General features: G+C 37.6%; 1 pseudogene; it reads left to right on the forward strand.

Moving 5' to 3' along the window:
* The window catches only part of LOC102408577, a 37127-nt pseudogene that overhangs the window by 6417 nt on the left and 4832 nt on the right, over positions 1 to 25878 (forward strand).

Raw genomic sequence — 25878 nt, forward strand, 5'->3', positions numbered from 1 at the left:
CTGGATGAGAATGGCAACTTTAGGAAGAGCAACTATTTCATGGCTTTCTCAGCAGGTAACACAAATTAATTTTCTTCATTACTTTAGGGATTCCTTGGTGGCTCAGAGGATAAAGTGTCTACCTGCAATTTGGGAAACCCAGGTTTGATCCCTGGGTCGGGAAGATCCCCTGGAGAAGAAAATGGCAACCCACTCCAGTACTCTTGCCTAGAAAATTCCATGGATTGTGGAGCCTGGTGGGCTACAGTCCATGGGGTCACCGAGAGTCGGACACAACTGAGTGACTTCACTTCACTTCACTTCACTTCACTTCAGAGGACAAGGTGCCTTTGGGCATCCTTTGGAACTTCCATAGTACCCACTCTGGGCCTGGTCAAAATGTTCTTTGTCCATGTTGAGGTACAGCAATCCCAGTGCCCCTAAACCTTCCCTTTCCATGATACATCCTTATCGTTGGGTTAGATTACTGGAGCTTTGAAACAGTGACCCAGTTCTTTCAAATTCAGAAATAAAGTTTAAACTACATTCTGAAAATATAAGAGAAGTGCATCTTAGACTAAAGAAACTCTGTGTTATAAAACTTTAAATCTTCAAGGTTAACGTAAATTTGATATACTTACAGCAGAGAACAGAGGCTTTGAAGAATGAAAAGAAAGATATTGGACCATCACACTAGGAACAAAAATACAACCAATGTATGCATATTTCTAGAAAAAGTTGATGGAAACTTGAACATGTCAAATTGGAGTTATAATATACTTAATGAAGTATGCGATATAGTGCTGATACTCAGTAAATATCTGCTTAAAGAAGGATATCTGTTAAGATTAGGTGTTAGATGGATAGCATGTGTATCTATCCTTTGTCTACCTATGTCTCTAGCGATCTGCCTTCCATCCATCCATTCAAACATTCATCAAAAAGTTACTGCATGGTCTCTTTCTGACAGCCAGAAACAGAGTGTTCAAGGAATATGTACTCTCTATGTTTCTTATTTTCAGGAAAACGAATTTGTGTGGGAGAGGGCCTGGCCTGCATGGAGCTGTTTTTCTTCCTGACCACAATTTTGCAAAAATTTACCTTGAAATCTGTGGTTGACCCAAAGGACATTGACGCCACACCAGCTGTTACTGGGATAGCTACTATGCCGCCTCCTTACCAGCTTTGCTTCATTCCTGTGTGAAGAATGTTAGATCCTCCAGCTTCCTCAGTGATGTTGTCTTCAACTCCCTCTCCTCGGGGGCATCATTCACCAGTGTCCTGTTAATATTTCCCGAAAATACATTCTCTGACCTCTTCTCATTTGCTGCACAGTTTCACCACAGAAACACACCTGCTATTCTTCATATCCTGTAATATTTGTATTGGTCATCACATATCCTAATATGTATCTAATATTAACTAGTACTATGTACATAGTATCATGTAGTCAGTGCAAAGTAGAGCAAGATGATTAGTGTATGCCAATGAGACCTCTTTCTCCAGTGTATATTTCTAATAAAAAGCAGAATTTGATGAGCCACTTTTCAGGTTTTTCTTCTTTTGTGCATATTGCAAGTAAGAAAGGAAAAAAAAGGCAAAGATGTCATGCTGTTCCTTATAATGATATGCACAGAGAAGGACAGAGGGAAAGAGACCAGAAAATCTCCCTTGGATGCATGTTGTCTACAGTTATTTGAGGTTTGATTTTAAAAGTGAGAGATATTGTTTTCAAGAGCAGCTTCATATGTAGGGAATATTAAGATCAGTGATAGTGAGAATTCAGTTTAAAATAAGACATGCTGCTTCTGCTAAGTCGCTTCAGTTGTGTCCGACTCTGTGCGACCCCATAGACGGCAGCCCACCAGGCTCTCCCGTCCCTGGGATTCTCCAGGCAAGAACACTGGAGTGGGTTGCCATTTCCTTCTCCAGTGCATGAAAGTGAAAAGTGAAAGTGAAGTCACGCAGTCGTGTACTACTCTTCGCGACCACATGGACTACAGCCTACCAGGCTCCTCCGTCCATGGGATTTTCCAGGTAAGAGTACTGGAGTGGGGTGCCATTGCCTTCTCCGAAAATAAGACATAGTGAACCACAATTGACAATCAAAACAGAAATCATTGAGATTGTGTTCAAGAAATTACCTTAAACCAGTCTCCCTCCAAAGAGAGGACACAAATATCACAAGTTTTTATTTAAAGTAGGGCCGTCTCTTTGATGTCATGGATATTGAAAGCATAATAAAGGAAGTATTATGAGCAGCTCTATGTCAACCAACTTGATAAATTAATTGAAATGGGTCAATTCCTTAAGTATGCAATCTGCTGAAACTCACCCAAGAGGGTATATCATTAGTAACCTGCCATAATAGGAAACTCTGAACTTTCCTTCCCTCAGTGGCCACATTGATTCAGAGCAGCACATGGATCAATTCTCTTTGTAAAAAAATCCAGAACCTAGTTGAAATATTTCTCTACCTTAGTAGATGTGAATTTAGTTACACCAAAGCCAGAAAGAACAGCAGAAATGCACTCTCGCCATAACTATCAAACTCTTCAGTTCAGTTCAGTTGCTCAGTCATGTCCGACTCTTGGCAACCCCATGAACCACAGCATACCAGGCCTCCCTGTCCATCACCAACTCCCGGAGTTTACCCAAACTCATGTCCATTGAGTTGGTGATGCCATCCAACCATCTCATCCTCTATCATCCCCTTCTCCTCTTGCCCTCAATCCTTCCCAGCATCAGGGTCTTTCTTATGAACCTCTGCAAAGTGCTATATAATTGAGCATGAACCCCCACCCCCATCCCCAGCTCCCAGATTCTCTCTGAGGAGCAAAGGAGTTGGCATTCACATCTAGCCTTCCATTCACAAATTTGGGAGCAGTTTCATGAGGAACTGGCTTCTGTGTTGCTTATTTTAGAACACTGACAGGACTCAGCATACTCTTGATAATGGGCAATGAACAGAACAGAAGAAGTAGGCTGGACTAGCCAGCAAATTTTAGAGACCTTCACAATCTTTGAATGAACTGATTGGTGAGGTTCTCCTGCATGAGACTAGGCAATGAAGACAATGAGTGTGACTGTTTGTCTAAAGTCCAGAAAGCAAGTCAAGTCAAGGAAAATGAAATAACAGGAATTACATGATTTAAGTGAAAGATAATTCAAAACAATATTCATAAACATCATTACTCGGTTGATGAGAACAATAAAGAAATGAAGCAGAAATTTCAAGAAAAAAACAGACAATGTAAAGGCACCAAACAGGACATCATTAGAGGGTTCAGAACAGACTAGATCAGGCAGAAAAAATGGTCAGTTAACTCAAATATATGTCACTGGAAATTATTAAACCAGGAGAATGAGAAGAAAGAAGAGGAAAAAGAAAAGAAAGCCTAAAAGATGTATGGAACATTGTGAAATGACCAATATATTAAGAGTAGAAGTCCTAGAAGGGGGAGAGAGAAAGGGAAAGGACTAGAAAGCTTATTCAAAGTAACAATGGCAGAAAACTTCCTACATCTGAAAAGGAAGTGGATGGAAATATACTGGACTTATAAAAGAACCTCAGATAAAAAGAAATCTACACTGAGACACAATATAATCAAATTGTCAAAAGTAAATTATGAAAGAATTTTGAAAGCAGCAAGAGAAAGTGATTTGTCACAGACAAGGGCACCCTTTCAGTACTACTAGAAGATTGCAGAACCCTTCCAGAAGAGAATGAGCAAATAGATTCAAAGAAATGAAAGAAAAAAAAAAACCCACCAACCAGGAATCTATACTCATCAATACTGTCTTTAAAAAAATGAGATCTAAAACTTTACCCCCCAAACAAAGCTAAGAACATTCCTCACCACTCAAACTGCTTTACAAGAAATGCTAGGGGCTGTTATTCAATCTGCAATGAAAGCACCATAAGCAACAACATCACAGTATAAGGAGGGAAAGGACATTTTGTGAAGACCAAATATATAGAAAAATACAGAACAGTGTACTGCTGTGAGGTGGTGGTGTTATTTGCAAGTGATATCATTTTATATATAGAAACCCCCAGACTCAACAAAATACTCTCAGAGCTAATCAATGAATTAAGTAAAGTTGCAGGATATAAAATCAACAGAAGAAATAGTTGCATCTCTTTACACTAACAGTGAAACATCTGACAAAGAAATAGGGAAAATTATGTCATTCACAATGGCATAAAAACAATAACATACATAGGAATAAATTTAATAGTGGAAGTGAAAGATCTGTACAATCAGAAGTAAAAGACTTGGTTAGGAAAAAGTGAGGAAGACACAAACAGATATCTTGTGTTCATAGATCAGAAAGATGAAAATTGTTAAAATATCCATGACTATCTGAAGCTGTCTCATCTCAGTCCCTATCAAAATTCCAATTACATTTTCTACAGAAATAGGGAAGCCATGCTAAAATTTGTATGCAAGCAAAAACAGCCTACATGAAGTATGGGTTTGAGCAAATCCTGGGAGTTGGTGGTGGATGGGGAGGCCCGGTGTGCTGCAGTCCATGGGATTGTAAAGAGTTGGACATGACTGAGTGACTGAACTAACTAAAAAGAGCCTAAATAGCCAAAGCAATCCTGAGAAAGAAGAACAAAGTCAGAGGCATTCTACTTCCTGATCTCAAACTATACTATGAAGCTACTGGACCAGCAGAAAATATTGTTAAAATGTTCATACCACCCAAAGCAATCTCTGGATTTAATGCAATCCCTATCAAAATACCAGGCCTCCCTGGTGGCTCAGATGGTGGTAAAGTGTCTGTCTGCAATGCAGGACACATGGTGGGTTCGATCCCTGGGTTGGGAAGATCCTCTGGAGAAGGAAATGGCAACCCACTCCAGTACTCTTGCCAGAAAATTCCATGGACGGAGGAGCCTGGTAGGCTATAGTCCATGGGGTTGCAGAGTTGGACACAACTGAGTGACTTCACTTATCAAAATACCCTTGACATTTTTCACAAAACTGTAACAATCCTAAGCTTCATGTAGAACTATGAAAGACCATGAATTGCCAAAGTAGTCTTGAGACCTTCCCAGACTTCAAACCGTACTACAAGGCTACACTAATCAAAATAGCATGGTACTGGTGTAAGCACAGACAGAGCAATGGAACAGAATAGAGAGCTCAGAAATAAACTCAAGCACATGTGGTCAGTTAATCTATGACAAAGGAGGCAAGAGTTTACAAAAGTGAAAAGAAGGTCTTTTCAATAAGTGGTGCTGGAAAAACATGGTTCTACACATAAAAAATGAAATTAGAACATTTACTCATACTATAAACAAAAGAAACCTCAAATGGATGAAAGACCTAAATGTAAGATCAGAAACCATGAAACTTCTAGAAGAAAACATAGAACACTCTTTGACATAAATTGTAGCAATAATTTCTTTTTGATTGGTCTCTTAAGGCAAAAGAAATAAAAGCAAAAATAAACAAATGGAACTTAATTAAAATTAAAAACTTTGTACAGCAGAGGAAGTCAATAAAAGGGCAACCTTTAGAATAAGAGAACATATTTACAAATAATACATTTAATGGCATTAATCTCCAAAATACATAAACAACTCATGAAACTCAGTGTCAAGCAAACAACTCTATTAAAAATGGCAGAAGATATGAATAGACTTTTTTAAGAAAGACATATTGATGATTACTCCAGTTCCATTCTTCTTTCTCAAGATTGCTTTGGCTATTCGAGGTTTTTTGTATTTCCATACAAATTGTGAAATTATTTGTTCTAGCTCTGTGAAAAATACTGTTGGTAGCTTGATAGGGATTGCATTGAATCTATAGATTGCTTTAGGTAGTATACTCATTTTCACTATATTGATTCTTCCGATCCATGAACATGGTATATTTCTCCATCTATTAGTGTCCTCTTTGATTTCTTTCACCAGTGTTTTTATAGTTTTCTATATATAGGTCTTTAGTTTCTTTAGGTAGATATATTCCTAAGTATTTTATTCTTTTCGTTGCAATGGTGAATGGAATTGTTTCCTTAATTTCTCTTTCTATTTTCTCATTATTAGTGTATAGGAATGCAGGGAATTTCTGTGTGTTGATATTATATCCTGCAACTTTACTATATTCATTGATTAGCTCTAGTAATTTTCTGGTGGAGTCTTTAGGGTTTTCTATGTAGAGGATGGCTGGTGCACGGGATGACCCAGAGGGATAGTATAGGGAGGGAGGTGGAAGGGAGGTTCAGGATAGGGAACACGTGTACACCTGTGGCGGATGCATGTTGATGTATGGCAAAACCAATACAATATTGTAAAGTAAAAAAATAATAATAATAATTAAAAATAAATAAATAAAATAAAATTAAAACATGAAACTAAAAATAAATAAATAAATATATCATGCCATTAAAAAAAAAAAAAAAGGACATATTGATGACTACCAGGCACATGAAAAGATGTTCAACATTGCTAATCGTGAGAAAAATGCAAATCAAAACCACAGAAATCACTTCACACCTCAGAATGGCTGTCATCAAAAAGGCCACAAATAACAAATGTTGGAGAGGATGAGGAGAAAAGAGAACTCTTGTACACTGTTGGTGGGAATGTAAATTGGTGCAGGCACTGTAGAAAATAAGGAGTTGTCTCAAAAAACTAAAAATAGAACTACCATATGATCCAGCAATTCCACTCTTGGGTGTATAGCCAAGGAAAATGAAAACACTAATTCAAAGAGATACCTCCACTTCAATGTTCATAGCAGCATTACTTGCAAGTCAAGGAATTGAGTCAATTCTTAGGCAGGTTGATAAGAAGTCCAGGGTCCCCAGGGAAAGAGTGATCTGGAATTCTCAAGGAGGAGGAAAGGACAAACTTTTTTCCTCTACATTCCTTAGGATTATATAACAATAATGTATCCTGCTTGTGGACAGTTTCTGGAAAAAAAAACCTTCTGGATAATCCTGTTATCTTAAAATATAAATTATGGGAGTGGGTCTAGTAAGGTCTATACAACCTCCGGACATTCTTTTGATTCACTGTAATAACTAATTAAAAGTATATAATTCCATTGCTAACACTTTCTGCCCCCTTCTGATATCTATGTCAGAAGCTTTCTATATCTCTTTTATACTTTAACAAAACTTTATTATACAAAAGCTCTGAGTGATCAAGCCTCATCTCTGGCCCCGGATTGAATCCTTTTCCTCTGGAGGCCAAGAATCCCAGTGTCTTTTGTGGTTCAGCAAGAGCCTTTCAGTATGGAAGCAAGCCAAGTGTCCATCAACAGACAAATGGATAAAGAAGATGTGGTATAAACACAGTGGAATATTACTCAGCCATGAAAAGAATGCAATTCTGCCAATTGAAGCAAAGTGAATGTTCCTAGAGAATATTATGCCTACTTATATGAGAGAAAAATACTGTAAAATATTACTTATTTGTGAAATCTAAAAAAATTATACAAATGAGTATATATACACAGAAGAAACAGACTCAGAGATATAGAAAGCAAACTACTGGTTACCAAAGAGGAGAAGGAAGAGGAGTGGCAAGTTAAGGATATGATATTGTCACTCCTGCTGCTGCTAAGTCATTTCAGTCGTGTCTGACTCTGTGCGACCCCAGAGATGGCAGCCCACCAGGCTCCCCCGTCCCTGGGATTCTCCAGGTAAGAACACTGGAGTGGGTTGCCATTTCCTTCTCCAGTGCATGAAAGTGAAAAGTGAAAGTGAAGTCGCTCAGTAATGTCCGACTCCTAGCGACCCCATGGACTGCAGCCTACCAGGCTCCTCCATCCATGGGATTTTCCAGGCAAGAGTACTGGAGTGGGCTGCCATTGCCTTCTCCAGGATATGATATTAAATGATACTAACTACTCTGTATAAAATAGGTAAGCAATAAGACTATATTGTAAAGCACAGGCAGTTATGGAAATGATCTTTTAATAACATTCAATGGAATATAATTTGTAAAAATATTGAATCACTATGTTGTACACTTGAAAAATATAATATTGAAATTCACTATATGCTTCAATTAAAAATAAATTCTATTATTAAAAAGAATAATCCAAATCCACAATTCTAGTCAGCCTGAAGTTTGTATTACTTTATGATAGTGGAGAGCTTAATGCTGATGCTCTCCTGATCATTTGGACAGCAACAAGAATGCTACTGATATGTGATGTCACTAAACTGGGAGTTGGGAAACTAGTATTCTAACCCGAGGCCTTGTACTAATGCAGTGAGGACTCCTTATCCACTGTCACTAAATTGCTGATGGGAAGAAAGAAAGATTGGACTAACTGATCTCAGAGATTCCTTCAATCTTCAAATTATCTTTGACTCTTTCACTCTATAAAAAGCAGTGAGCTTTAACAGTAGGAAAATGGATCAAAGCAGACACACTCATCTCTCAAGGAATAAAAGGGCAGCTCTAAAGAAAGTGACCAAATTGATTTCATCCACAATAATCTGTTCAGTTCTTTTAGAATTTTAGAATTTAGAGCTACTTAAGTTAGGCAGTGAATTACTGCTTCTCTTTGTTGTAAATAAGAGCTACTCTGAGTGTTAGACTCAATCAAGTTTATAGGTTACAAAACTAAACTTTTCTGACACCCATTTTAGTCAACCAGTTTAGTAATTATTAACCAAATAAATATATTTGGAAATTTATTGACTGGGATGAGTCACAAAATATTGAATCAAGGTTCATACTCAGTATGTGGTGACCCTGGTGAACTGAATGGTTGCTTGTGGGGAAACAGTGGCTGACTTTATTTTTCTGGGCTCCAAAATCACTGCAGATGGTGATTGCAGCCATGAAATTAAAAGATGCTTGCTCCTTGGAAGGAAAGTTATGACCAACTTAGCATATTAAAAAGCAGAGACATTACTTTGTCAACAAAGGTCCGTCTAGTCAAAGCTATGGTTTTTCTGTCCTTGTCAGGCAAAGGTAATTGAAAGAGTAAAGATATATCATCGGTGTGAAAATCTTCTCTTACATGGTGAATAAAACATGAATCTATGCAAACATGAGGGATAAAACATTTTGTAATTAGTTCTTGACAAAAATTTATTTCTCCCTACTAAAAGATCTTAGAAATAACTGCACTAATCAATTTAAACATATATGATATCTTTGTAGAACATGTGATTGTAAAACACTGCCATTAGTGATCTAGTGATGTTTATCCTTCCAGTGATATTTAGATCTTCATGACCCTAATTCTCATCTCCTGTTTGGGTCTGTGTGTACTGGTGGTTCAGTGCTGCGGGTCTGTTTAATGAAGTCCATGCCTCTGATCCTCCAATGAATCCACACTGTTGTTCTGGGTAAAATCTCTCTTCCTTGCTCTTGATGACAAACTGAAATTATAATGGAGTAATCATAGTTCAGACATACAAAAATGAAGTCAGGAGGCTATTGAGGATCTAGTCTCAAGCTTATCTTTGCACCTCTGAGAACTTGATTTTTCTTTGACCTGTACGAGACCCAAGGACAGGATAAGCCCTACTCAGAGCAACACCTGACAGTTGCAGTGTTATGTTCTCAAGGTCTCCCCTTTTAACAGTGCAACAATTTTGGACCCCAACCATTGCTTACTTAACAGGGACTCTTACTTGCCATCTCCAACTATGATTCTTGACAATTCACAGAATGTTGTGAGTTTTGCCTTTATAAGCCTCTACCTTTTTGTAGTCTAGTGAAAATTGATTCAGTTGCTTAATGAATCTATGTCTCTTGGGCTGCAGTCCAACAACTGCCATGTCTTAATTGCAATGTCCTGATTCTTATATCAATCAGGTCTTCATTTTCTAAAGTTTTGGTTTGCTACTGTACAAACTTTATCACATTGTTGTTGTTTAGTTGCTCAGTTCAGTTCAGTTCAGTCGCTCAGTCATGTCTAATTCTTTGCGACCCAATGAATTGCAGCACGCCAGGCCTCCCTGTCCATCACCAACTCCCAGAGTTCACCCAAACTCATGTCCATCGAGTCGATGATGCCATCCAGCCATCTAATCTTCTGTCGTCCCCTTCTCCTCCTGCCCCCAATCTATCCCAGCATCAAAGTCTTTTCCAATGAGTCAACTCTTCGCATGAGGTGGCCAAAGTATTGGAGTTTCAGCTTCAGCATGAGTCCTTCCAAAGAACACCCAGGACTGAACTCCTTTAGGATGGACTGGTTGGATCTCCTTGCAGTCCAAGGGACTTTCAAGAGCCTTCTCTAACACCACAGTTCAAAAGCATCAATTCTTTGGCGCTCAGCTTTCTTCACAGTCCAAATTTCACACCCATACATGACCACTGGAAAAACCATAGCCTTGACTAGACAGACCTTTTTTTGCAAGGTAATGTTTCTGCTTTTCAATATGCTATCTAGCTTGGTCATAACTTTCCTTCCAAGGAGTAAGCATCTTTTAATTTCATGGCTGCAGTCACCATCTGAAGTGATTTCTGGAGCCCCAGAAAATAACATCTGACACTGTTTCCACCGTTTTCCCATCTATATCCCATGAAGTGATGGGACTGGATGCCATGATCTTAGTTTTCTGAATGTTGAGCTTTAAGCCAACTTTTTCACTCTCCTCTTTCACTGTCATCAAGAGGATTTTTAGTTCCTCTTAACTTTCTGCCATAAGGGTGGTGTCATCTGCATATCTGAGGTTATTTATATTTCTCCCGGCAATCGTGATTCCAGCTTGTGCTTCTCTTACATATATATAAAATGCAAGTATTTTCTCTCAACATATAGATTGTCATTTCAGATCTTTGATTATGTCTTTTTATACACAAATATTTTTACTTTGGTACACAACAACATTTTTTACTTTGATGAAGTCCAGCATATGTATCAGACAAATACATATATAAGACAAATATATACACATATATTTGTAACTTTGGTGTCAAATCTAAGGATATGTTGCCAAATCTGTGTTTGTGAAGATTTACCACTTTTTCTTCTAAGAGTTTTATACATTTAGCTCTTACATTAAAGTTTTCATCTATTCTGGGTTACATTTTGTGTATGAAGTGAGGCAGACTCTAACTTCACTCCTTTCCTTGAGGTTACCTGGTTGTTTCAGCACCATTTCACAGGTAGTAACGAAATAATTCTGATTCTTCCCTTCCATTCCTTGTATCAGGCTATCATTCTTCCCACTTTTATATAAGCGTATATGTTTGCATGACATTTTCATAAGAATTATCCAATTAAATTCATTGTTATTAATTTGAACAAACTTTTAGTTTTGAAATCAATTAAGAATAAAGAAAATAACATTTTTTAATCTTCACTCATTCTTTGTAGCTCCTCATTTATATAGATACGTTTCTCACCTATGTGGTTTTCCTTCTCTCTGAACAATTCTTTTAACAGTTCTTGCAAGGCAATTTTATTGGCAACAAATTCTCTCAATTTTTGCTTCTCAGGCTTTTTTCCCTCCAAGAAAGTCTTCATTTCTCTTTCCCTAATGAAGCGTCATTTTGCAGGGTTCACAGTCTTTTTTTTTTATTTTTTATTTTTTAAACTTTACATAATTGTATTTGTTTTGCCAAATATCAAAATGAATCCGCCACAGGTATACATGTGTTCCCCATCCTGAAGGTTCACAGTCTTGGATGATGATTTCTTTCTCTTTATGCTTTCAATATTTCACCCCATTGTCCTTTTGCTTCTGAGGTATGCAAAGAGAAGTTGGAATGATTCTTCTTATTGTTCTTTAATAAGTAAGATGCTCTTTTCCTCTTTTTCTCAGAATTTTAAATTTATTTATTTATTTCGGTAATTTGAAAACATATGCCTAGGTGCAGGAGCTTTTTGATTATGTTTTGCTTTTTTGATATATATTTTATGTTCCTTAAATTTTCTTAATTGGTGGTTTAGTATGTGATATTAATTTGGGGGAAATTCTCAGTCATTATTGTTTCAAATATTTCTTCTGTTCCTTTATCTCTTTTTTCTCTGTCTCCAATCACGAATATGTTACACATTTTGAACTTGTCTCATAGTCCTTGGATATGCTTTTTTTTCCTCTTTTTAAAAAGTCTTTGGTCTCTTTTTGTTGAGATTTCCTCAAGATGGAGATTCTTTCTTCAGCTGTGTCCAGTTTACTGAGAAGCCCATCAAAGGCTTTCTTTATTTCTGTTACTGTGTGTTGATCTCTAGCATTTCTTTTTGATTTGTTCTTAGGATTTCTATCTCTCTCCTTACAGTCCTCATCTGTTCTTGCATGGTTTCTACTTTATCCATTAATTCCATGAGCAGAGGAATATAATTTTATGTTCTAGTCTGATAATTCCACATCCCTGTCATGTCTGGTTTTGATGCTTGCTCTGTCAAATTCTGGTTTTTGCCTTTTGGTATGCCTTGTAATTTCTTGTGGAATAGTGAACATGATGTGCTTGGTGGAAGGAACTGTTACAAATAGTCATTTAATAATGTGATGATGACATGTGGGAGGAGGGGAAACATTCTATAGTCCTATGAATTGGTCTCATACATTAAACGAAACTTTGCCTCTGGACTGTGAGCTTTACATGTGTTTTTCTCCTTCCTTAGGTGGGAGAGGATAGGTATAGTAGACTAGAGTTGAATATTTTTCTTCCCTCACATGGAATGCTAGAGCTGACTGGATTGAGTATTTCCCTTTCCTTCAGTCAGTTCAGTTCAGTCACTCAGTAATGTCCAACTCTTTGCGACCCCATGAATTGCAGCACGCCAGGCCTCCCTGTCCATCACCAACTCCCGGAGTTCACCCAGACTCACGTCCATCGAGTCAGTGATGCCATCCAGCCATCTCATCCTTTGTCGTCCCCTTCTCCTCCTGCACCCAATCCCTCCCAGCATCAGAGTCTTTTCCAATGAGTCAACTCTTCACATGAGGTGGCCAAAGTACTGGAGTTTCAGCTTTAGCATCATTCTTTGCAAAGAAATCCCAGGGCTGATCTTCAGAATGGACTGGTTGGATCTCCTTGAAGTCCAAGGGACTCTCAAGAGTCTTCTCCAACACCACAGTTCAAAAGCATTAATTCTTCGGCGCTCAGCTTTCTTCACAGTCCAACACTCACATCCATACATTCAGTCAGTTAGGCTCTGATAATACCCCAGCAGGTGAGGCTATTGATTAGCTAGTTTCTGTTGAGGGCAAGGCTTGTTAAGAATAGGGTGCTCTGATGTTTGGGGCTGGTGCACTGGGATGACCCAGAGGGATGGTACGGGGAGGGAGGTGGGAGGAGGGTTCAGGATTGGGAACATGTGTACACCCGTGGCAGATTCATGTTGATGTATGGCAAAACCAATACAATATTGTAAAGTAACTAGCCTCCAATTAAAATAAATAAATTTAAAAAAAAGTTGGCAAATTAGAGATCACATCAGGGGAAAAAAAAAAAAAAACAGAAAGAAAAACACCAATACAGTATACTAACACATATATATGGAATTTAGAAAGATGGTAACGATAACCCTATATGGGAGACAGCAAAAGGACACAGATGTATAGAACAGTCTTTTGGACTCTGTGGGAGAGGGAGAGGGTGGGATGATTTGGGAGAATGGCATTGAAACATGTATAATATCATATATGAAACGAGTCTCCAGTCCAGGTTTGATGCATGATACTGGATGCTCGGGGCTGGTGCACTGGGATGACCCAGAGGGATGGTATGGGGAGGGAGGTGGGAGGGGGGTTCAGGATGGGGAACACGTATATACCTGTGGCAGATTCATGTTGATGTATGGCAAAACCAATACAATATTGTAAAGTAATTAACCTCCAATTAAAATAAATAAATTTATATTTAAAAAAATAAACTACTGCAGACCTTAGTGTCTGAATGCCCAAAATAAATAAATAAATAAATAAATAAAAACACTTCTTTTACCCTTCCCCTGCTGGAAGCATAAAGGATTTTTTTTCTCCAGTTGTACTTTGAGAACTTGTTAAAACTCCTAGAGATAAATCTCAATAAAATTTGATGGCCCCTGGAAGACGGGGTCACCCTGTCTCTCAAAGTTGTTCATGCTAACCCTTGAGTGATTTCTCTATTACAATTCAGATTTTTCCTTCCCTGATACTTGTTCTCATGGTTCTTTTCACTCACTGAAGCTCCTTTTGGTAATACTCCCTGTATTCCCCTGTCAACCTCTCCAATCTAGGGGGCATTGGTGTTCCCTTTGTGCTCAACACTCTTAAGAGTCTTTGAAAAGTTTATTTTTTAGTCTGCTCAGCTTTTTAATTGTTTTTAGGAATGGAGTTGAAGCTTCCAATGTCTTTACATGTAGAACTATCAGATTTCTTTTTCTACATTTATAAATTTGTGAATTTTTCATTTTTCATTCTGCTACTGATGTTTAGGGGATTCTCAGGTGGCTCAGACCATAAAGAGTCTGCCTGCAATGCAGGAGACCCGGGTTCAATTCCTGGGTCAGGAAGATTCCCCTAGAGAAAGAAATGCAACCCACTCCATTATTCTTGCCTGGAGAATCCCACGGGCAGAGGAATTTGGTGGGCCATGGGGTCACAAAGAGTCAGACATGACTTCATTTTCTTTCTTTCTTCTATTAATGTTTAGCCTCATTTTACTGTGGTCAGAGAAGATAAGTTGTATCATTTTTAAAATCTTTTTGAGTTTGTTGAGAATTGTTTATGATCTAACATGTGGAGAATGTTGTATGTACACTGGAGAAGCATGTATATTCTGCTGTTGTTGAGTGAAGTTTTCCTTCAATGTCTGTGAGTATAGTTGATCCTAGTGTTGTTCAAGTTTTTATGTTTGCTCATCAATCTTTTGTCTAGTAGTACTATCCATTATTGAAAGTTGGATTTTGAAGTCTTGCATGATTAGTGTAGAACTCTGCATTTATCCTATTGGGTCTTTCAATGTTTGCTTCATATATTTTGGGGGCTCTGTTGCTTGATGAATACATGTTTATAATTATATAACTTCTTGATTAATTCACCTTTCTTAGTGCAGTATAAAACATCCGATTCTTCTTTTTTCTCTTTAAACTATTTTTGATAATTTTTTTCTAATATTAATATAGCCAGTCTAGCTTTATTTGGCTATTCATAGCTTACAAAATCTCTTTCCTTCTTTCTCATTCAATATATTTGTATTTTAGCATCTCAAGTGAGTTTCTTGTACAACATACAGGGTTTTTTTGTTGAGAATAGTTGACCTGTAACATGTACAGTTATGTAACAGTTAGTTATAGCTGTACCATATAATGATTCCATATATTACAAAATGATTACTAAAATATGTATAATTAACATTTATTACCACAAATAGTTATAGATTTTTTGCTTGTAAATCTTAGGATTTACTCTCAGCAATTCAAATAGGGAATATGTCATTAACTACAGTCATCATGCTGTGTATTACATCACCAGGACTTATTTATTTTATAACTGGACATTTGTACCTTTGATTCCCTTCATTCATTTTGACCTCTTCTCCCTTCGCTGGTAGCCACCAATGTGTTCTCTCTGAGATCAAGTTTTTAGAATATTTCACTTATAAATTTGATCACATGGTATTTGTCTTCCTGTATCTAATTTATTTTACCTAGCATAATAAAGACAAGGCCCATCCATCTTGTCACAGATGTCAAGATTTCCTTCTTTTATGGCTAAATTATATTCTATACTGGTATAGATTTATTGTGGATATGTAGTGGAATATTTCTATACACAGTTTAAAATTTTATTCCTTCAATATCTGTCTTAAATTGTGAGTTTCAATCAAAGAGATCAGTCATATTGAAGGATTTATTTCTGCCCTATAATTTTTTCCTCTAATGTATTTTATAATTTTGCTTCTCAATTCCTTCAGTATAGCCTTATTTTTGTTTGATCAACTTTTTTCTAGTGTACCTTTTTAATTTCCATTCAATTTTTTTCTGTATTTTAAAATTAACTTCTTAGTACTTATAAAAGAGATTATTGTTGCCATTCTAAATTCATAACAATTCAGTATGAACTGATTCCTCAGTAGCTTCAAATCACATACAGTAACTCTGCTCCCATTCAACTTCACCCCCTTATTTCATTGGTGTACAAAATTATATCTCAATATTTTGTGCCTAGAGTCATCTATTTATAATGATTTTTTAATAAACCTTTCTTTTACATAATTTAGAAAATGAAATGAGGCTTTTCTACTAGACTACAATAGAAGCAGTGACAGATTTCCTCTTCTTGGTATCTAAAATCACTGGATGGTGACTGTAGCCATGAAAGCTGTGACAAACCTAGATAGAACATTAAAAAGCTGAGCCATTACTTTGCCGACAAAGGTCCACGTAGTCAAGGCTATGGTTTTTCCAGTAGTCATGTATGGACATGACAGATGGACAATAAAGAAGGCAGAGTGCCAAAGAATTGATGCTTTCTAACTGTGGTGCTGGAGAAGGCTCTTGAGAGTTCTTTGGATAGCAAGGAGATCAAACCAGTCATTCTTAAAGGAAATCAACCCTGAATATTCATTGGAAGGACTGATGATGAACCCAAAGCTCCAGTACTTTGGCCACCACATTGGAAAAGACCCTGATGCTGGGAAATAGTGAGGGCAGAAGGAAAAAAGGGTGACAGAGGATGAGATGATTGGAGGATGAATCATCTCAGAGGATAAATGGTATCACTGATTTAGTACACATGCACTTGTGCAAATTCCAGGAGATGGTGACAGAGAGGGAAGCCTGGCATACTGCAGTCCTTGGAGTTCCAAAGAGTCGGACACGACTTGGTGACTAAACAACAATAGTGGTTTTTACTTTTCTATTTGCCTACATGCTTATTTTTAACAAGGAATTTTATCAATCTGGCTTTGAATTATCATCTTCTATCTTTGTTTGTTTGTTTTTTTTTTAACCAGGAATCCCTTAGCCTTTATTTTGGGGTGTCTTATATCTCCTATTTTATGGAGGGATAGTTTTGCCACATACAAAAGTCTTGGTGGACATAATTACCATCAAGATTTTAAATATATCTTTCCACTGATTTTTGGCCTCTACAGTTTCTGTGGAAAAAATGAAATGTTATCATATTGATGATCCTTTGCATATGACAAGTTACTATTCTCTTGATGCTTTGAACATTCTCTCCTTTGCTTTGGCTTTAGACAGTTTTATTAAAATATGCCTTACTGTGAGTCTGTTTGGTTTTATCCTTCTTGGAGTTTGTTTAGCTTTTTAGATTTATAGATTCATGTACTTTGCAAAATTTTGGAAGTTTTCAGTCATTCTTATTTCAAATACTTATTCCTTCCCAATCTCTCTTCTGGGACTCTATTAAGTGGATGTTAGTACAATTGATTGAGTTCCATGGGTCCTTTAGGATCTATTTATTTTTCTTTATTCTTTTTTATTTATGATAATCACACTGCAAATTTTTATTCTTTCTTGCTGTTTCTTTCTTGAGTTTCCCATTGTCTACTATTCAAATTTTCTGGTAAATTTAAACATTTTCAGGTGCTGTGTTTTTCAGCTCCAAAATTCTGTTTGGTTTATTTTTATAGAAACTTCCTCATTATTCTGTACTTGTTCATATACTTTTCAAATTTTCTTTAGTTCTTGATGATTTTCATTAGTTTTTTTTTTAATTTTATTTTATTTTTAAACTTTACATAACTGTATTAGTTTTGCCAAATATCAAAATGAATCCACCACAGGTATACATGTGTTCCCCATCCTGAACCCTCCTCCCTCCTCCCTCCCCATTCCATCCCTCTGCGTCGTCCCAGTGCACCAGCCCCAAGCATCCAGTATCGTGCATCGAACCTGGACTGGCAACTCGTTTCATACATGATATTTTACATGTTTCAATGCCATTCTCCCAAATCTTCCCACCCTCTCCCTTTAAAGCATATTTAAGGCATGTGTCTCAAAGTTTCTATTTAGTAAGTCCATGTCTGGACTTCTTCAAGAATGATTTGTGTCAGCTTGGTTTTCTAGCTGTTAGTGGTCCATGCTTCTTCCTTTTTTGTATACTTTGTAACTTTTAAATTAAATTATTTCTAGGAAAAGCACAATCAAGAACTGGTGTATACTGCTGAAAACTTGGCAAACACTATATTGGATTTGTTTGCAGCTGGGACAGAGACGACAAGCACCACATTGAGATATGGGCTCCTTCTCCTGCTGAAACACCCTGAGGTCACAGGTATGATAACATGGTGGGCAGGGTGATTTCAGAAGAGATGAGAGAAAGATGCTTGAATGTTTTCCACCTTGTTTCTCTCAGAAGACTATTTAAGTCTCTGAGCAGCTTCATTTTTTTCAAATTTAATGAAGGGATAGTAATGTGACATCTTTACATAATACAAGAAGATGACTAAGAGAAGTGAAGACTCTGAATGGTAAGAACATCAACACAGCAGCATCTGAATTTCATGGGAGGTCATGTGCAGCAGGCATGGCCAGCATGAATTGACCTGGAGCTGCATATTGGTTTTATTATGGAAATGTAACTGTGATGTCCCTTCATTCTGAAAACGCGATGTTCCAAACACCAGTGTCTGAGGACTACTCAGTTCAATCCCAGTTTGGAGAGCCAAGGTCCCACGTGCTGTGGAGAGTGGCCAAAAATAAAAACAAAACAAAAAAAATAAAGCCAGTATTGGGAAAATGGAAATGCTCTTTATTGAAGCATAACTGGAAATCATAGAACTTTAGTGAAGCTGCCTGGTATAATTTCCGCAGTCTAGGAAGTTCTCTAAAGATTTAGATTGACAATAAATTGGTTTAAGATATTTATGTAAAGGAATTGTATTAGCCCATTTTATTGCCAAAAAATGCATTTTGAGGAGTCAAGAATTTTATCTTTCACAAGAACTTTTTGTTAGAAATTAATTTTAAAAGACTTATGGTTATGCATCACAGTTTAGAAACATACATTACCTTGATTAGTGTCAGAATAGCCCTGAAATGATTATATCATAAAATAATTAGCCTTTTAAAGTTGGAGAAGAGGAGGTCAAGAAGCAGCTAACAAATATTCAACAAATTTCTGAAACACAGAGAGCATATTGAGGGGTGACAATGAAGTCAGTAGAGAGGATGAAGTTGTTGTTCAGTCACTGACTTGTGTCCAGCTCTTTGCAACCCTGTGGACTGCAGCATGTCAGGCTACCCTGTCCTTCAGTATCTCCCAGAGTTTGCTCAAATTCATATCCATTGAGTCTGTGATGCTGTCTACCCATCCCATCTTCTGCTGCTCCTCTATCCTTTTGGCCTCAATCTTTCCCAGCATCAGGGTCTTTTCCAATGAGTTGGCTCTTCGCATCAGGTAGCCAGAGTATTGAAGCTTCAGCTTCAGCATCAGTCCTTCCTTTGAATATTCAGAGTTGCTTTTCTTTAGGATTAACTGGTTTTATCTCCTTGTAGAGTCCCTTGGACTCTCAAGAGTCTTCTCCAGCACCACAATTCAAAACCATCAATTCTTTACTGTCCAGCCTTCTTTATGGTCCAACTCTCACATCCATACATGACTACTGGAAAGGCCATACCTTTGACTATATAGAATTTTGTTGGCAACGTGATGTCGTTTGGTTTGTCATAGTTTTCTTTCCAAGAAGCAAGTGTCTTTTAATTTCATGGCTGCAGTCACCATCTGCAGTGATTTTGGAGCCTAAGAAAATAAAATCTGTCACTACTTTCACTTTTTCCCCTTCTATTTGCCATGAAGTGATGGGACTGGATTCCATGATCTTAGTTTTTTGAAGGTTGAGTTTTAAGCCGACTTTATCACTCTCCCCTTTCACCCTCATCAAGAGGTTCTTCAGCTCCTCCTCATTTTCAACCATGAGAGTGGTATCATCAAATGAGAAGTCATTTATGTTCTTTTAGTCCTTAAGTTTCTGAACTGAGAAGTACCTAGTTTCAAAAAGGATGGAGGGAGACAAAGGCTGATAAAAGTAGCTCTCCCAGCCATGAGTCTTTGATAACTCCTTTTATCAGGTAACTTTGATTCTCCAATAGGATGAGAGAGGTTTACTATCTAGAGAAATGGAATCTAAGAGGCCCTACACTCAGAACGCTTGGCAGAGACAGGGGAAAAGAGTGAGGTCACAGCTTAGAGGAAAGATTAAGGAAGAATCCACATCTCGATTTCGAAGATTCTTAGTTGCTTTCTCCATTCTGCTTCTTGAAATTCAGCTGCCAGAGAAAAACTCCAGAGAGTGAGCACTCTGGAGAAAAGACCTCCAAGTTTTGCCACCTAGACAGAAAAGTATTTTGACACGTCTCACAGAGTGAATGAAATAAAAACATCCTTCCCAAGACACAGGGTCATGAAATTTCAGAACACCAGGATGAAAGAGAAAATCACAAAAACTTTCTGAGAGATGTAGCAGATCACAGATAAAAGATTAGAATTCACAACAGCATCAGAATTCAAGAGTAACTATCAAATTGGGTATTAATTTTTAAAGGGTGTTTTCTGTCTTGTATGTTTGCCACAGTTTTTATCCACTCTTTTCCCTTTCTCGTCCAGATGCCTGAAGTCATGTTGAGGAAGTCATGGGCTCCGGGGATTTGAAAAGCTCATGAAGGAGAGTGAAAGTGTCAGGGCTATTGCTACATAGCAAGCCTGGAAAATATCCACATCTAAATGGATTAGGTGGATAAAGCAGGTGTGAGGGGAGACACCAACAGCAAAAGAGAGGTGATGGAGTATCTGTGGTTTCTGAATAATAAGCAAATTATTATTAGGAGTTTGAAACGTCTGCCTCCATGTTAGAAAGTAATCCTAAATAAAGATACAGAATTCTTTGAATTGAACTAAAATAATATGGTTAGGTCCAAGAAAGTACCAAAAAGGTACATAATCGTAATTGTCTTACCAGGAAGCAATGTTTATTTAGTCAGAATGCTGTTAGAGTAAATATTCTAACAGCCAAAAATTGTGATGTAAATATATTTGGGAAATGGACTAAGGGGATTTGTGTATGTATTTGTATGTGTGAGTGTGTGACTTTGTATGAGTTGGGGATGGAGATGTAAATTCTCAACTCTCATGCCAGGACATCAGATTATTGTTTTAAAATTTGCAAGTTAAAAATAGAAACAAAGAGTCATTATTTAGAAATAGGACATGAATTTCAGAAGAAACTGCTAAAATGCTCAAAGTGGTGGCATTTGGCAATAGGAGGATAAAGTGAATACCATTGTAAACTATTCATGCAAAATACACAAATACAATAAAACACATATAAGTTAAATTTTAACCTGTATTATTTTGATGTAAAATTAATATTTTATTCTTGTTTGTTTTTTGAAGGACAATATTTTTAAATTAATTTATTTGTTTTAAATGGAGGCTTATTACTTTACAATTGTGGTGGTTTTTGCCATACATTGACATGAATCAGCCACAGTTGTACATGTGTCCCACATCGTGAACCTTGACCCACCTCCCTCCCCAATCCATCCCTCTGGGTTGTCCCAGTGCATCGGCTTTGAGTGCCCTGTTTCATGCTTCGAACTTGGACTGGTGATCTATTTCACATAAAGTAATATACAAGTTTCAATGCTATTCTCTCAAATCTTCCCATCCTCACCTTCTCCCACAGAGTCCAAAAGTCTTTTCTTTATATCTGTGTCTCTTTTGCTGTCTTGCATATAGGATTGTCGTTACCATCTTTCTAAATTCCATATATATGCGTTAATATACTATACTGGTGTTTTTCTTTCAGACTTACTTCACTCTGTATAATAGGCTCCAGTTTCATCCACCTCATCAGAACTGATTCAAATGTGTTCTTTTTAATAGCTGAGTAATATTCTATTATGTATACGCACCACAACTTTCTTATCCATTAGTCTGCCAATGTAATTTTTTGACTTTATGTTGTTTATATTTGAAACATTCCATCATTTGTCTTTGTTTTATCATGTATGCTAATATAGAGATATGTATAGATGTATCTTAAGCCAGGCTTGTAAGAGACTTATATGTGTCTGTACCCTCTCTATGTTTAGGTTTGTTTCTGGTCTTGTAGTTTATGTGTATAATGATGTTGAAAGTGAAAGAAAGTGTTAGTTGTTCAGTTGTGTCCCTTTGCGACCCCATGGGCTGTAGCCCAACATGCTCCTCTGTCCATAGGATTTTCCAAGAAGGAATGCTAGAGTCAGTAGCCCATTTCCTGCTCCATGGCATTTTCCCAAACCAGGGATAGAACCCAGGTCTCCTACGTTGCAGGCAGATTCTTTAACATCTGAACTACTAGGGAAGTCCATAATACTCCTGGGACACCTTCATAATGCCTCATGTATGCCTGAGTTGGTATGGAATATGGGTGTGCATTTCCCCCTTTCTCCATCCTTCTTACTTATCTCTTATCAGCTAAGATCCAGGAAGAGATTGACCATGTCATTGGCAGACACCAGAGTCCCTGCAGCAGGACAGGAGCCACATGCTCTACACGGATGCTGTGATCCATGAGATCCAGCGATACGTTGATCTGGTCCCCACCAGTCTTACCCATGCAGTGACCTGTGACATTAAATTCAGAAAATCATGATGGTGTGATCACTGACCTAGAGCCAGACATCCTGGAATGTGAAGTCAAGTGGGCCTTAGAAAGCATCACTACGAACAAAGCTAGTGGAGGTGATGGAATTCCAGTTGAGCTATTTCAAATCCTGAAAGATGATGTTGTGAAAGTGCTGCACTCCATATGCCAGCATATTTGGAAAACTCAGCAGTGGCCACAGGACTGTAAAAGGTCAGTTTTCATTCCAATCCCAAAGAAAGGCAATGCCAAAGAATGCTCAAACTATCGCACAATTGTACTCATCTCACACGCTAGTAAGTAATGCTCAAAATTCTCCAAGCCAGGCTTCAGCAATATGTGAACCGTGAACTTCCTGATGTTCAAGCTGGTTTTAGAAAAGGCAGAGGAACCAGAGATCAAATTGCCAACATCCGCTGGATCATCGAAAAAGCAAGAGAGTTCCAGAAAAACATCTATTTCTGCTTTATTGACTATGCCAAAGCCTTTGACTGTGTGGATCACAATAAACTGTGGAAAATTCTGAAAGAGATGGGAATACCAGACCACCTGATCTGCCTCTTGAGAAACCTGTATGTAGGTCAGGAGGCAATAGTTAGAACTGGACATGGAACAACAGACTGGTTCCAAATAGGAAAAGGCGTACGTCAAGGCTGTATATTGTCACCCTGTTTATTTAACTTATATGCAGAGTACATTATGAAAAAAGCTGGGCTGGAAGAAGCACAAGCAGGAATCAAGATTGCCGGGAGAAATATCAATAACCTCAGATATGCAGATGACACCACCCTTATGGCAGAAAGTGAAGAGGAACTAAAAAACCTCTTGATGAAGGTGAAAGAGGAGAGTGAAAAAGTTGGCTTAAAGCTCAACATTCAGAAAATGAAGATCATGGCGTCTGGTCCCATCACTTCCTGGCAAACAGATGGGGAAACAGTGAAAACAGTGGCAGACTTTATTTTTGGGGGCTCCAAAATCACTACAGATGTTGACTGCAGCCATGAAATTAAAAGACGCTTACTCCTTGGAAGGAAAGTTATGACCAACCTAATAGCATATTGAAAAGCAGAGACATTACTTTGCCAACAAAGGTCTGTCTAGTCAAGGCTATGGTTTTTCCAGTGGTCATGTATGGATGTGAGAGTTGGACTGTGAAGAAGGCTGAGCACCGAAGAATTGATGTTTTTGAACTGTGGTGTTGGAGAGGACTCTTGAGAGTCCCTTGGACTGCAAGGAGATCCAACCAGTCCATTCTGAAGGAGATCAGCCCTGGGATTTCTTTGAAAGGAATGATGCTAAAGCTGAAACTCCAGTACTTTGGCCACCTCATACAAAGAGTTGACTCATTGGAAAAGACTCTGATGCTGGGAAGGATTGGGGGCAGGAGGAGAAGGGGATGACAGAGGATGAGATGGCTGGATGGCATCACTGACTCGATGGACGTTAGTCTGAGTGAACTTCGGGTGTTGGTGATAGACAGGGAGGCCTGGCGTGCTGCGATTCATGGGATCACAAAGAGTCAGACACGACTGAGTGACTGAACTGAACTGAACTGAACTGAACCTCATCCCCAAGGTAAGACTGGTTTCTCTTATACTGACCTCGTTGATTTCGTAGTTCCTATTTACAGAGTATGGGCACAACCCTCGATGAACACGAGGTGAGAGAAGTAAAAATAGTCTTGTGCGTGGTGGCTCGATCGGTTGTGTGTTGTTTCCAGTTTAATCTGTAAAGCTTTGTAACAGATTTCGACAGGTAACAGTGCAAGACTTCCACATTTTTTGTTTCTTTTATATTGTTTGTTGAACCATAGCTGTCCACATTTTCAACTGAATGTTAGTATCAATCTGTCCATTTACCAAAATACTCTGCAGGGATTTTCTTTGAGAATGGTGACATTTTAGATCAATTTAGAAAGACTGAATATCATGATATGAACATGATACAGTCTCCCTGTTTTAAAGGCTTTCTGTAGTGTTTTTCATTAATTTATTCCAGGCATTGGCTTGAATATTTTGGGATAATTTTCCCAAGGTGGTTATTGTAGTTATAAATTTTTTAAATGCCTTTTCCATTTTTTTGTATGAAATATCAAAATATAATTTATTTTATCATTTTTATGACCTTATATATAGCAAGCTTGCTAAATTTAAAATCATTTCTGAAAATTTCTCTCTAGTTAATTGCAATTTCTATATACATTATCCTGCTATCTGGGTTAATATCTTTGTATCATCCTTTACTTATTTCTGATCTGAAGGAGAGTTGAGATTAACATCTCACTATTGGGAATGATGTTTTATGTACATTTTGTTAGTTTTTTTTTTTTTTTTTAAATAAAATTAGCAAAGTTCGCCTGGTGGCCTAGTGGTAAAATAATCCTCTTACCAGTACAGGAGATGCAGGAAACACCAGTTCAATCTCTGGGTCAGAAAGCTCCCCTGGAGAAGGAAATGGCAACCCACTCCAGTATTCTTGCCTGGAAAACCCTGTCAGAGGAGCCTGGTGGGCTACAGTCCATGGGGAAAAAAGTGTTGGACGTGACTGAGCCGGAGCACGGACAGCACATATATTTGGTAGACCATACCAGGTTGTTTTAGTTAATGCAGAATTCAGGTTAAATCATTGATAAGCCAGAATGATTTCACTATATTGCAATATGTGAACATTTCTTCCATTAATAACCACTTACGTGTCCATATCCAACCGTCCATCAAAGCCTCCTTACTTCAGTATGCATGCCTCAATAACGGTGTTTATTGTATACAGAGGAATAAGAGCATGTGTACACAGGTGTTATCACTGAAACAATGATATTATCTAATACACTGGCTATACTTAAAGTATCCCAATTTTCTTAGAATAACTTTTCTATTTTTTTTCCTTCATAAATGAGGTGAGGGTCCATACTGTCACTTATTCTATTATTATTTGTTATGCAGTGCTGTTCACACGATAAAGTGGTATTTGCCAGATTGCTCCAGAGCAGAGGTCCTTTTTTTAAATATTTAATACACAAAATCTATTGCATGGTACATTAGGGCTTTGAGAGTATAGTGTTTCTTAATCATTTACCCAAGAGTTTTAGCTTTGCTAGCAAAACTTGTTTAAACTGATGATACTAATCTGATTGATATGGAATGATTTTTCTAGTTGTATCATTCTTCCTGTGTTTCAAATCTAGGATTAATCTGTGATGACATCTACTATATTTTTGTTTTCTTAAATAATTTTATTTATTTATTCATTTATTTTTGGCTGTGCTGGGTCTTTGTTGCTACACACGGGCTTTACTCTAGTTGTGGTGAGTGTGGGTTAATCTTCATTGCAGGGCATGGATTTCCCATTTTGCATGACTTCTATTGTGGAGCATGTGCTCTAGG

Source organism: Bubalus bubalis, chromosome 23 (assembly GCF_019923935.1).
Source record: "Bubalus bubalis isolate 160015118507 breed Murrah chromosome 23, NDDB_SH_1, whole genome shotgun sequence".
Classification (NCBI taxonomy): domain Eukaryota; kingdom Metazoa; phylum Chordata; class Mammalia; order Artiodactyla; family Bovidae; genus Bubalus; species Bubalus bubalis.